The following is a 13,976-nucleotide window of genomic DNA, read 5'->3' on the forward strand; positions in this document are numbered from 1 at the left end:
GGCTGGTGGGTGTCACTTGTCTCTACCTCAACCACATGCACTGAAACTAGGTAAAGGAAGGGTCCCCAAAAGAACATTTGAGTACCTTTCCCAGAAGAGGGAGATGTGTGTGATAAGATAGATAAAATAACAGAACAGGGTGGCCTGTGGCATAGTGGTTAAGTCCAGTGGCATGCTCCCCTTTGGCGGTCCAGGTTGGCAGGTGAGTTCGGATGCTGGGCACGGACCTACACCACTCAAACCATGCTGTGGTGGTAGCCCACATACAAAATAGAGGAAGATTGGTATAGATGTTAGCTCAGGGATAATCTTTCTTGAGCAAAAAAAGAGGAAGATTGGCAACAGATATTAGCTCAGAGCAAATCTTCCTCACCAAAAACAAACAAACAAACAAAAAACCAGATAAGATAGTAAAATCTCCACTAGGCTTCTGTTCTGCCAGTCACTGAGGGTTATATAATGTCCTCAAGCAGTTACAACTCCAAAGTGGGACCCCAAACCTCAGGAAACATTTAGTAGACCACAGAAAATTACAGAGAATGTAGCACTATGTTCTCTAAGTCAGGATTTTTACCTTCATATCTTCGACCTTGTCCCTCAAAAAGGACAGTTTTGCTCTGGAACTACCCAAAGGACTCTGTGTGGACCCTGCTGTGAGCTGTCCCTAGAATGGTGTTTAGAGAGCAGGGACCAGGCACCAAGGGAAGAACAAGGGAGATAAGTGCCCCTCAAGACAGGATGAGCTTCTGCTGCCCTAGAGTTTTGGCAATGAGACTCACTGTCAGCAGGAGCCAGTTCAGCAAAGAGCCCTTGCAGATGGGAGCAGCTGTTGGGAGCCTGTGCCAGGAGCCACTGCCAAGAGCTGTTGCCAAAAGGAGCTTCTGGGAAGCCACTTTGGGAGCAGAAAGAATTGTCAATTGCCTCAGCACTCTTCATCACACCATTGTAGGTAATCACAGAGGTCTAGCATGAGAGTAAGCCCATAGCTCTTTCTAAATCCCATGTATTTATATCTATATCTATATTGATATACAAATATAGATCTCAGTATACTATATTTCTATGTATTCCATTACACAGTAAAGGATCAAATTCATTCCTTTCATCTCTCTGTACAATGGGATTATTAGTGCTGCTTTCCTTATAGTATTTTAAGTATATAAAATTTGAAGAAATTTCATAGTATTTTAAGTGCATAAACTATTTTATATTTTAAGTATATATAGTATTTTAAGTATATAAAATATTACTTATAGTATTCAAAGTACTTAAGTATATAAAATATTAGTTATAGTATTTTAAGTCTATACAATTTAAAGAAAATTTTAAACTTCATACTTCTCATGCGATTGCCATCTAGTGGGGAAAAGTATGTAAACAAATGTTTAGAATACAGTTTAACGGAAGTGGTAGCAAAACGCCATCCGAGGATGCTGAAGGGAAAAAGCTGCCTTTGTCTGAAGGACTTGAATAAGGCTTTACTGAAGACAATACGTTTTATCTGAATAGTGAATGGAAGGCTCAGAAATTCTAACAGGGGTGCAAACCTGCTATAGAACTGGAAATCGAGCTTCATATTTCAAGCATCACCCGGGAAAAGATGGTTGTGTACATCATAACTTAAATGAAGAATTAATGTAACTAACTCTCAAAAGTGTGTAGTTAAGGGCCAGGTGAATATTTTGGAAAATATCTTTAGTGGACCAAAAGAATATTTCAGGGGTCAGCCCCGTGGCCTAGTGGTTTAAGTTTGATGCACTCTGCTTCGGCAGTCCGAGTTCAGTTCCTGGGCGTGGACCTACACCACTGGTTAGCTGTCATACTGTGGCAGTGACTCACATACTACATAGAGGAAGATTGGCATAGATGTTAGCTCAGGGCGAATCTTCCTCAAGCAAAAAGAGGAAGATTAGCAACAGATGTTAGCTCAGGTTGAATCTTTCTCAGCAAAAAAAAAAAATTTCAAATGCTTGATATACACTTCATGATACATAGTTTCTTCTCAAGTCTGATATGAGCTATTCCTATATAATATGAATTTAAATTAATAGATATAATTAATTTTACCTTTTGTTTTTCTAACCACTATTTCTTCTCACTCAATATCATTTTTCTAGATTTCTTCTCCCAAAGTTTATAGCAAGCAGAAGAAACCTAGTCCCGTTGCCTGATTGTTATCATTTAACAAACTATTATTATTAAACAATAGATTTTCAGCATTTACTGAAAATTATGATGTCATAGGTGCTATACTATGTAATTTACAGGCATTAAGCTATTTAATTCTCTTTAAAATACTATAAGGAATATAGCATTAATAATCCCATTGTATAGCAAAGAGACTGAGATTTATCAACTTTAACTAAGTATTACATAGGTAGTGGGTGACGATGCCCCTACCTAGCCAGGCTCTCTAATATCAGGTGATTTCAACACTGAAGTAAAGAAACTGGAAGTCATAGTGTAAATTACTCTAAGAATGTTTGTTTTAAGATGATGTTTTAATACTTTCTTAGATCAAGAAGAATAATTTTATGCTCCCAAATATTTTTCCCAATTCATAAAATTTTCCAAATGCCTCAGAATCATGCTGTCTCATGCTTTCTGTATTCCCAAACATCTAAAGACAAGACTGAAGCTAAAGTAATGCAGAAATATTTTTAGTGACTCACAAATCACCATAGATCCCAGATGACCAATTACCAACTCATCCTCCAGCAGAACAGGTACATTCTTGAATGTGGAAGTCAGGCCATCTTGGTTTTGGTTTATAAGCCTTTTTAACTTCCTATTAATTTCTCCCAGATGATCTCCAAACTCATAAAGTTTAAGAAGCTCTAAGTGATCCTTCCAAAACACTCCAGAAAGTGGGGAGACAGAATCCCATCTCACTCCTAAGTGTTTTTATTAACACGCAGTAAAATTAAACACTGTATGATCTCACTCATATGTGGAATCTTAAAAAAAAAAACAAAACCAAAACTAAAAAAAATGCATCTAAACTCATAGAAAAAGAGATCGTATTTGTGGTTGCCAGAGGTAGGGGGTGGAAGGAGAGGAAACTGGATCAAGGTGGCTGAAAAGTACAACCTTCCAGTTATAAGATAAATAAGTACTACGGATATGATGTACAACATGATGACTATAGCTAACACTGATGTAGGTATATTTGAAAGTTGTTAAGAAAGTAGCTCCTAAGAGTTTTCTTCACAAGGAAAAAACATTTTTTTCTTTTTCTTATTTTTTTATGGCTATATGAGATGATGGATGTTAACTAAACTTATTGTGGTAATCATTTCACAATATATGTAAGTCAATGCTTTATGCTATACACTTTAAACTTACACAGTGCTGTATGTCAATTATCTCTCAATAAAACTGGAAAAAAGAATTAAACACAGTTTTTATCAAGTAGTTGATACATGAGAGTTGATGGGAGGATATTTGCCAATTAGATCCTGGACTACACATAATATGACGGTTTATCTGGTTTAATAAAGTATCTTAGTAAATAATAATGGCACAAATGATGTAACAGCTGATAGCTCTCATTATAACTCCCACTCTCATATTGGCTATTAAAGCCTAAAGCTGAACTCTTGAATGCTTCCCACCTTCCTTATTTAGTTGACCACCAACCAACTGTTGGTTAGAAATCATAAGCAGAGGCAGGGTAGTCTAATGACAAGAACCATGGAGGTAGAAACATGAAAAGTAGAGGTCCAGTCCAGTTTTCGATGACTTGCTGTATGATATTGGACAGAGAGCAAGCCTCTCTGGACCTATGAGATTACAAATCTGTAAAAGGGAAATGAGGACCCCTGCCATCTATACCTCTTATGAGACTAAAGCATGATGATTAAAGTAAGAAGACATTGCAGTTATAAGGAGTTAGTTTTTTCTTTTCTGATTGGCCATAAATAACTGCTATTTACCCTTCTTTCTTGATCAGTGCAGACTCTCCAAAAGGTGTTATAAAATCATTAACTAATGGTAATAGCTCCCAACTGCTGTATCAATCACTTTATTAAGATCCTTTTAAAGTAGGAATCCTGTTTTCTCTTTTTCATATAAATGCCTCTAGGAAGATGTTAAGCAATACCTTGTTCCTATGTGTCCATAAGGCAAAAGGAAATTATAAATTGCTGACATTGTCAGTTCAAGAATATTACCTCAGGAAGACATTCCCTCCATTGCTGGGGTCCCTAATCACTAACGAGCAAAGCTATTCCTGTGACCTCAGGCTCCCTTCTTTAGGCAGAGGGCTAAAAACACTGCAAATAATATCTGTTTATTCCAGCCATATTGAAATGGACAGAGAACAAAGAACATATAGTTTCCCTTCACCGGTCTTAATCTCTTGGCATTTTGAAATTTCCATTGCATTTCAATTTTTTAAAAAATAGAGCACTACCCAGAGAAACAAGGTATTCTCAAATTTGGCAATTCTAAAACAAAGATGACAGAATTCATCCTTGGGAACCCAGCAGGAACCTGAACAATAGGTAGTCCCCTTCGTACTGAATAATAAAGAAAATAATTTGTTTACAATGGCTAATGAGGGGAAGAAAATCAGGAGCAGAGGGAGAAAATTGTACAAAGGGACTTAGCTAAAAGATCCATGGGAGTTTCCTGAAGAAGAGATGGCTGCAGGGCATTCCATGGAGATACTTAATGTTGAATTGGAGTTGCTAGTTGTTGTGGTGCAATTACAGGCTTCATCCACAGACATGACCCCCAAATTCTTGATAAAAGTCATTGGTAAAAAGTCATTATTCAAGCTCCTTTAGACTTAATGTATGTGGGTAATTATAAATAATCAAGAAAGGGGTTGTTTCACACCTAGGTGACTAAAATGGAGATAGAGCTACAGTAAATGGAAACAAGAAAATGGAGACAGAGATGATTATGAGAAAGTTAACCTGTCCCTGGAATTTGTAGAAATTTTTCAGATGGGTTTGGATTTCCATAGGTCATGGGTTTTTAAAAATTTAACATACTTGTTTAATTTGTAAACAAACATATTGTAACACAAATTACACTGAATTTGTCAAATTCTTGAAAACACTTTTCATTTTATGAATGCTTTTATAACAACTGTCCCTGTTAATGGCTGTGACTACTTTGGTGATATTTAGCTGTTATGACCAATTTCATCGTTGATAGTTTGTGCACATGATCCAGGTTTTCGGCATCCATGATGACTGGTAATGGCACTTTACTTATCTCCCAGAGTTTTTCCAAGTCTGACAAATTTTGGGATAACAGTTATGTGCACAGCTACCTTTCCTAAGGCTGGTAGAAAGAGTATGGGTTTTGAAATCCAAAAAATCCGGTTCAAATAACTCCTCTACTCTAACTAGCTATGTGACATACGTCATGGCTATTTTATCTAAAATTATCCAGACATCAGGGTATCAGAAGACTACAGCTGACTTCTGCATTAAACACATAAACCTGATAATGAAGAGAACAAACATAGATTTTATTATCCACATACCTATAAGATATATAAATAAAATTTTTTAAAAATTTAGCTGTCTCATTTGATGCTAAAGGCTGTCAGACTTACATTCAGCTGCCTCACTAAGATTTCATTTTTTTCAGTTACAGAATAACTGATATGTTAAAAGAGCAGGACTAGTAGCGTGGAACCAAAAAGCAACTTGCCCTTAAACTCAAACTGTGTGGCTAGTTCAGGAAGTGGTGAAACTTCAGGAAAGCTCATTTTCTCTCTCTTGGATAATAAAGTCTCCCAAACTGTCTCAGTCCGGTAATTAATATGTCCACTCCAACATAATAGTTAAAACTCCTAACTACACTTAAAGTTAAGACTTTTCCCCTCTTCCAAGAGGTGATATAGGTTTGAAGACTGGAGAGTAACTTACAGTTAGCTTCTGTATCCCCCATGCAGCACATCTCCTCTCCTTCCTCTGACTAGACTGCCTCTGCTCCACCAAGGTCAAAGCAGGAAGGGAAAAAAAGACATGACCAATCGAGGTTTTGAATGAATTATTATAAGCTATGTAGAGGATTTCTAACCTTGGCAGGGGGCACAGGATGCTTTGTGGATTTGATACCAGCCCTGATATGGGTTCCCCTACATTAAAATCAGCATATATGGCGTTAAAATCAAAACACACATTCCCTTTCTCTGCTTACTCCTTGGCTTCCTGGCACCAGAATCCACCATCCACCACAGAGGCAGACAACCAAGGACAGCCACCTGCAGATTCCCTTATCATCCTTCCTCCTGTAAGCAGCCTTATAAGGCTGAATGCAGGCTAGGGGGAAAGTGCTGACCTGCAAGGTCACAAACTACCTTCTCCCTACAAGTAGCCACACTTCTTGCAACCGTTAAAACCCCTGGCCTCCCATCTTTCAGGGAGACAAGACGAGTTTTGAGGTCTCACTCTTGTCTCTCAGCTGATGTCACCTGAAATAAAGATCCTTTCCTTGCCATAAGCCTGGTGTTCCAGTTTTTATTTGGCCCCTCTTGTGTGGCAGGTAAAGAACCTATGCCTGTAGCCAGTACCAAGTTCTTTGGAGATTTCCTATCACTAAGAAATCTCTTGTCTGCATTTCTTTGACTCTGATGATGTGCTTTCGAGCTGACTGTCTTCAGTTACCCCTTTGGACTGTGCTTTTCTGAGGTCCAAGAAGAATGTCCTTGAAATACTCTCTATTGGGGTTCCGTAGTCCCTCTAAGTAACTCTCTTGGGCAAAATCCTGGCTGGAAGCTAGCAAATTCTTACATGTTCACTGTCCACATTTGGTCATATAGATTATATGTGGAAGGAAGTACAAATACTTCTCAAACTTTGGTCCTCTACTCTGTTGGCACCAGACTGCTTCAGCCAAATCTCATTCTTTAGAATTTTCAGGTGTGATTCAGACATATATCCACTGTATTTCTCAAGTGCTAGAGACATATTGATAGGCTGGAGTGTGGTCTGCTTGAACTCCTGTCATTTGGGGATTGGAGATGGAAAATATTTTCCCCTTTCTCCAATTGTAGTGGTGTGTCACATAGCTTACTGCCTGTCCTTTCTAAAAAAATCCTTTCTAATTTCCAACTCTTTTACTCCAACTTTTAGACTTCCACACTCTTGAGAAGGTCATGGGCCAAAGGTTGGTAAATTGTTTTTCATCCTATCCTTTGCAATTCTTATATATTTGACCCAATTCCTCACTTTGGAATATAAAACTACTTTCAACATGCTAGTATGTTGTTCTGGCTATTTATCACCTTAGCCAAAACTAAGACAAGTGTCCCATCTTTGATATCTTATCACAACTTAAACTAAATGTGTTTAAAAGGTTTTCAATGAATGAGTTCTACTTTACCTGGAAACTTTCTCAAAACTCCAAACATCTTTCAGGACATTTGGTGTGTGTTTGGGGGAAATGAAGAGATATATTTAATAACTGTTCTTTTTATTAATAATATTCAGTCACACAGCAATATATGAATACTTCTTCATAAAAAAGTAAAATAATTTAGAAAAATAGAATGGTTCCCTTTGACTAATCCCTTTCTAAGATAATCATTGCTATCAATTTGTTTTGTGTACTTCTAAACATTTTCTATGTATTTGTATACGAAGGTTTAGATTCATAGACTATATATGTATGTATGTGTGTATATGTACACATACATATATGTATATATACATATTATAAATGTTTATATTTATAATTATATATTTATAAATATACATTATATTTATAAGATATATATTATACATATGTTTAGATTGTATTTCTGTGTGTGTGTGTGTTTTATGGTAAGTTCATTCCTTCTTTCTTTTTTTTTCTATTAAGATTGGCACCTGAGCTAACATCTATTGCCAGTCTTCTTTTTTGTTTCTTCTTCTTCTTCTCCCCAAAGCCTCCCAGTACATAGTTGTATATTCCAGTTGTAGGTCCTTCTGGTTGTGCCATGTGGGATACTGCCTCAGCAGGGCTTGATGAGTGGGGTTAAGTCTCTTCCCAGGATCCCAACTGGCGAAATCCTGGGCCACTGAAGCAGAGCATGCAAACTCAACCACTTGGCCATGGGTCCAGCAGCCCTTTTTTCTTTATAAATATACAATATATGATGCATGCCATTCTTTAATTTGCTTTTTTCTCCCTGCTGCACTGTATTTGATAGTCTAGATATAAAATAGCTAATTTAAGTATTTTTCCTAATGATGGAAACTTCCAGTTATTCACTATTACAAATACGTTTCACTATTAAAAATAATTCCAACATTTGCCTCTTTGTAAATACATGCAAGTGTTTTTCCAGACTGTAGACACCTAGAAAAAGAATTCCTAGGTAGTGTGATTAGTGCATTCAAAAGTTTTGATGGATATTGCCAAATTTTCCTCCAAGTACTGCACCAATTTGTACCATCTCTAGCAGTGTATAAGAATCTCTTTCCACAGTAAAACTGCCAACACTTTTCATAATAAAATTTTAAATTTTTTACCAATCTGCTGAGTAAAAGATGATGTCTCTTTGTTGTTTTAAATTTCAGAACATTTACTTATTGCCAGCTCTGTTGCTTCAGGAATTCAGCAACACTTGAAATCAAAGTCATGTTAGGCATTTATCAGTCTGCATTACAGCATGTGGTGAAGCAGGGGAATGACAGGGTCTAGCGTGTCAAGGCAAAGTGAGAGTAAAGGGCAGACAATAAGAATGATCCAGGCCTGGGAGATGGACTTAAAATCTTGAATTCAAGGAATATGTTAGGGATGTAAGACAGGGGAAGCTGTGAACACACAGATGCAGTTGATCATAGGAAAGCAGTGAATGAAACCAACTAGTCTAGCAGAGACCCCATACCTTTAGCTAGTCAGGGCAAGGGATCAAATGCCAGATGGACAATCCGTTCAGAACCATCAAATACAGAGGGACTGAAAGAGTAGGCCAATTGAAATTCAAACCAATAGTTAGTGTGGAAATAGGTCTACAAATTAAATGCATCTGTCATGAGCAAGGAGCAGGATAACAGACTAGACTTTGATTTCTCCTTTAAATAGAAACCTTTATTTTCCAGTTCAAAACTTGTTGCATGGAGGCCATATTTACCCACAGAAGTTGGCTATATGTACTTCTTGTCTGCTTTCTCTAAAACAATATGTCCATACCTTCTGTCTCCTTGTCAATTTTATAAACATCCATGGTTTTCTGCTAGTATATGCTGGTTTCCATAGAAAGTAGATTCTTATCCCTTTAAGTTCTTTCTCCAACTATATCATTGGAAATGAACTCAGTAAAGTCCTCAGGTGCTATTTATCTTGGTCCAAATAACCCACACAAAAGTGAATGGTAAAATGTTGTTGCAAATGATAAAGGTTTCTTCTTTGACTGAACTGAAAAAATAGGAATGAGAAGACTATGGGGGTAAAAAGATAGATAGTATTCCCACCTACTTTTGGGCTTTGGAATTACTTTATTGCCTGTGGGTCAGTCTTTAACAGCAACGTACCGTAAAGTTTTAAAACAATTAATAAGTGGAAAAAACCTCTGAGATTCTGGCAATCAGTTGACTGACAGGCCTGAATTTCATTGCTTTGAGTTTTCTTTTCTTATCTAGGAGACATTTCAATAGGAAATTGGCAGAGGCTGCATTGTAGATGTCTTCTTCAGTCACCAAAGCATATTTAAAATAAGCACCCTTCATCTGACCTCTAACCACGGAAACCAAAAGAACCAAAAATACACTGCTTGAGGAAAGAGATCAAAGAAGTAAAACCAAATAGACATTTGGAGACCCAGAAAAGATGCATGGTTTTTCATCTAGGATAAGTATGGGCTCATGAGATATATACACGAATCCAGTTTTACTGCAACAAAGCATGACGAAGAAATGGCTATAATTGGAGAGAGAAAATCAAGAAGGAAACAAAAGAGAAGGAAAAGAGAGAAGTCATGATTTTTAAAAGTGACAGCAGCATCAACAGAAAAGAAGTTGTAATGAAAACAAAAGGAAACAGACTCATTAACAGCAGAAGGAATTTACTTCGTCGAACATTTATCAGGCAGCTGATGTAACAAAGAAATGGGCTAAATGCCAGGAATTCTAAAATGACTAAGATCTACTTTCTTATAATGGTTACTTTTTGTTGAGAACCTACTGTTCACCACACCCTTACAAACATTTTCTTACATTTTCAACATTTTTACTTGGTTGGTGTTACTATTTCCATTTTATAAAAGAGTGAACTGAAGCTCTAAGCCTTTAAATAACTTTCTCAAGGACACAACTGTAGTAAAGGATATAGCTAGAATTCAAAGATAGATTTGTCTAATTGCAAAATCCATTTTCTTTCTAGTACACCTGCAAGCTTCTCAAAGTCGGGAATCAGACAAGTTTACAAATAATTTGAGAAGTGAGCATGGGGATAGCCGGAAAGGAACTAAGGGAGAAAAGCTAACATGGACAGAATATCTAATGGGAACATCAGTGCTAGCATATATGATATTTCAATATTATCCCAGCCCTATTGAAGCATAGTCAATAACTGATATTTATAACGATAATCCCAAACCATCAAAATAAAAAACTTGGTTTTGTTTTATGTCCTCTAATTCCTAAAAGATAAATTGAAAGATACATTTTTAAACTTCTTGTAGAATTTCTTCAACTTCTCACCATCCCATCTACACATATGTTTAGGTTTGTGCCCTTTCTTATTTCTTATCACTCATATCAAAGGAAAAGATTCCTTCCTCATTAATTATCTCACTCAATAAATATTTATTGAATTCACACCAGCGTCTGTGTTAGGCTCTAGGGAGAAAATGAAGAATAAGACAGATAAGATTCTTGCCCATATGGACTCACATTCTAGAAGAGGCATTATTTAAAAAAATATATATATATCATACCAAATATATATAATATATATCATAATAAATGAAATATATCACATATATAAATATAAGTATTAAGTACTTAAGTATTTATCATAAATATATGATGTTTACAATATGATATATGTCATATACATCATTAATATCATATAATATTTATTATACTTAGATACTTAAGCTCTAAATAGTTTATGCAGACAAAGAATATATTAAATTCTACTAAGTACTTTGCAGCGTATCTGGGTGAGCCAAGGAGCCAGGCTTTGAGGACATGCAGCAAGACCTAGTACATAAGCCCACCATGTCCTTGCTTCAGCGATGACTAATGTGCCACCCCTGAAACAGATGCCATAGTTTGCAACAATAATACTTCTCCATCATCACTGTTCCTGAAAAGTAAAATGTTTTGGTTATATCCTCCCCAAAAGATAGATTTTAAGATACACTTTCATTTTCTGATCTGAAGTCTTACACAGGCATATCAACCATAAATTCTGCATCATAAGTCTTTGCCTTAGGTCCAAGAGATCCTGGAAAAGTGAGTTCTGACTTCTATCTTGGAGAGATGGAATTCAGAACGTGGGACATCCCACATATACAAGAAGGCTATTGAAAAAATGATAAGTACCCTGTGAAAAATACTCACAACTAAGGCAGGCAGCCCTAGCTGCCTCCCCAATTCCACCTCTCCGCTTCCTTACTAACCAGACCTAGAGTTCTAATGTGCCCAACTAACAATACGTTTTTTTTTTTTTTGAGGAAGATTAGCCGTGAGCTAACTACTGCCAATCCTCCTCTTTTTCCTGAGGAAGACTGGCCCTGAGCTAACATCCATGCCCATCTTCCTCCACTTTATACATGGGATGCCTACCACAGCATGGCTTTTGCCAAGCAGTGCCATGTCCGCACCCGGGATCCGGGCCAGTGAACCCTGGGCCGCTGAGAAGCATAACATGCGAACTTAACCGCTGTGCCACCGGGCCGTCCCATACAATACTTCTTTACTTTCCCCAAATTCCTTGCAGTATAGAGTCACCATTTGACACAGTTGGAGCCAATGAGTAATGGGGAAAATCTGCTGGAGATTTTAGGAAAGAAATTTCCTTTTTGTATACAATGTTCTGTTCATTTTTCTCTTCTCATTTTTGCAGCCACCTTGCAACCATGAGGCAGCAAGCATGAGGGTAAACACCCATATGCCAAAGACGGCAAATGAGAAATGTAGAAGGAGTCTCTGCACTGGCCCTGCATGGTCTATCTCGGGACTTCATGTTAAAACAGGAAAACAAAGACATTATTATTTAAGATAATCTTGGCCATGTCAATTTGTTACTTTCAGCCAAATGTTTTCCCAACTGATACAATCACAAAGCACTTAAAAATGATTTTCCTTTTGGAACCATCCAAAAGTCATTCATAACTATATCAGATGCTTAAGGTGGAGTAACTAATTCGGATATTATTAAATATAAAAAAATAATGTATCTATAAAAGAAGAAGATATTGTCCCCATGGATTATAAATGGAAAGATGGATTTTAAAAATGTACTGAGAAATTGTGCATTATTATTATGTGTGTAACAATATAAGTGGAGTGTATTAAATGATTGCACTTATTTGAATTAGAGCCCACTTTGCATTATGTTATGGACTGAATTGTGTCCCCCTAAAATTCATATACTAAAGCCGTAACCCCAGCACCTTGGAATATGACTGTATCTGGAGACAGAATCTTTAAAAGAGGTAATTAAGATAAAATGAGGCCATTGGGGTATGTCCTTTTCCAATCTGACTGGTGTATTTATAAGAAGAGATTAGGACATAGAGAGAGACATCAGGGATGTGTACACAGAGAAAAGGCTATGTGAGCAGATAGCAAGAAACAGTCGTCCCAGCTGCAAGCCAAAGAGAGAGGCCTCAGAAGAAACCACTCCAGCCAATTTCTTGATCTCAGACTTCTAGCCTCCAGAACTGTATGAAAGTTTAGTATCTCTTGTTTAATATTTTGTTATGGCAGCCCTAGCAAACGAATACATATTGTCATATATATATGTAGAGAAAGAGAAAGAGAGGGAAGATAGCTCCATAAAGGCAGAGTTTTGTTTGTTTTGTTTTGTCTAGTGGTATCTCCTAACACCTAGAACAATGATTGGCACAGAATTGGTGCTCAGTAAATATTTCTTGTTGAATTTATTAATGAATTCGCTGTTGGGCTTCTTTGTGTAACACTTTATAGATTTTCCTTAAGACATTATCTGCAGAAGCTGGGCACGGATGAAGTAAAGAGGTAAGTTGAATTGATTATTTCCTTCCTCCTCTGATCTTTAATGTGATCCAGCCTAGTTCCCCTTCAGCTTCTTAATTTCCACACATGTCCTTGAGAGGCAGTGAAAATACTAAGAAAGCTCCCACGTGGGTATCCTGGAGGAGGCAGAGAATATTTGCTCAGTACCTGGAGGCACCCAAAGCAAGCCTAATAGCTCTAGAGAGATGGAGCAAGTATGGATTAAGTTCTTCCTATAACAGCTAAAATATTATATCTCAAATCATTTTGATAGCAAGTAGTTTCTCTTTTTCTGAATATGTCTACGTGTTTCCTCCTTTTCCTTAACTGAGTTTTTTGCACTTAACGCTATAGCTGGAAATCGTGTCACATGGAGAACTTTTTACATTTTTTTTACACCTGTATGGAATTCATATGGACACACTATAGTTTATTCAGTCATATTCCTTTGTAGAGGCATTCAATGGTTTTCAATATTTTGCAATTGCCAACAAATAAGTAACCATGAAAATACACATTTTCATTTTGTTAGAAGTATATCTTTACAGTAAATTACTAGACGTGGAATTGCTGGGTGGAATAGTAAATGCATATCTAGTTTTTTCTAGATATTGCCAAATTCTCATCCAAAAGGGGTGTACCAGTTGTATTTCCACCAGAAGTGCATCTAGCCAAAGGATGTCACACTTTTTAATTTTCCTTAATCTCAAGTGTGAGAAATGGTATTTCAGAATAGTTTTAATTTGTATATCTGTAAGTAAGGGTGAACATTTTAGCCCATCCTTAAAGGCCATTTTTATATCTTTTTGATGCATTTTCTGT

This window comes from Equus asinus, chromosome 9, assembly GCF_041296235.1.
Source record: "Equus asinus isolate D_3611 breed Donkey chromosome 9, EquAss-T2T_v2, whole genome shotgun sequence".
NCBI classification, from domain to species: Eukaryota; Metazoa; Chordata; class Mammalia; order Perissodactyla; family Equidae; genus Equus; species Equus asinus.